Genomic DNA, 983 nt, shown 5'->3' with positions numbered 1-983 from the left:
GCAATACCAATTAAGGAAATTAAAAAAAAATTAAGAAAAAAAACGCAGGAACAATGAAAGAAAGGAAGGGAAGCAGGAAGAAAAGATGTGTTTGTGGATGGTAACTGGGCGCATCCAATGCGGCGTAGGTCGACAGTCAATCGTGCTTCAAGCGCTGCACGCTTCACAATTAAAATATTTCGACGATTCACGATCGAAACACCATGCAGCTTACCAAAGGTGAAATAATGCAGAAAAAAAAGCAAGCAAGTTGTGACTGCAAATGTGTGCCAAGCATAAAAGTTGCCTTCACTTTTGTGTCCAGCTGCATCAGTGTACACGCGCAGCGTCCTAAAGTGTTCACTGCCAGCTTTCAAAGGAGTAATTTCACGACGTGGCAATTCCACTTCCACAGAATAATTGCATTTTCCCTATTATTATTAGCTATTGTCGCTGTTGTCAGTTGAGATAAACTGAAAAGTATAAAAAAATCATTGGATATATACAATGTCATAAGAAAGTGACCTGTTATGCAATATGATACGAATACAGAATGTAGAAAAAAAAATTTCATCTCGCATTTATTACACCCACTCAACTTGCCTTTTTAATCTATCTTGCATGTAAGGCTCGGAAACTTCCCGTTCGTTATGCAAAACTAACTTTTGACGCAGATGTAATGAAAATCTGCATTAAGAAAAAGATAAAAAAAGTGCAGCCAACATTTCCTAACCTTATAACGGCATCATGGTGGCTCATTTAGTGGGGGCACCTGTTTCACTTTATTTAGCACGCGTTTTGAATGAAAAGGCTCTATTGTGCGTCCTGCAAACAGTTACACTAGCACGAAAGCAGTGTGGCACTTTCGTATGTTCGCGCCTCAGATCACATGACATTGGGTAATGTCGTCGACGTCACATCTCAAGCACGTGGTATAACGTGAACACGTGGGTTTCTCAGTGACGGTTCGCTTGGTTCGCTCGTGCCGCCTAGCTAGCCGCCAC

Source organism: Dermacentor albipictus, unplaced genomic scaffold, assembly GCF_038994185.2.
Source record: "Dermacentor albipictus isolate Rhodes 1998 colony unplaced genomic scaffold, USDA_Dalb.pri_finalv2 scaffold_15, whole genome shotgun sequence".
NCBI classification, from domain to species: domain Eukaryota; kingdom Metazoa; phylum Arthropoda; class Arachnida; order Ixodida; family Ixodidae; genus Dermacentor; species Dermacentor albipictus.
This window is presented reverse-complemented; position numbering follows the sequence as displayed.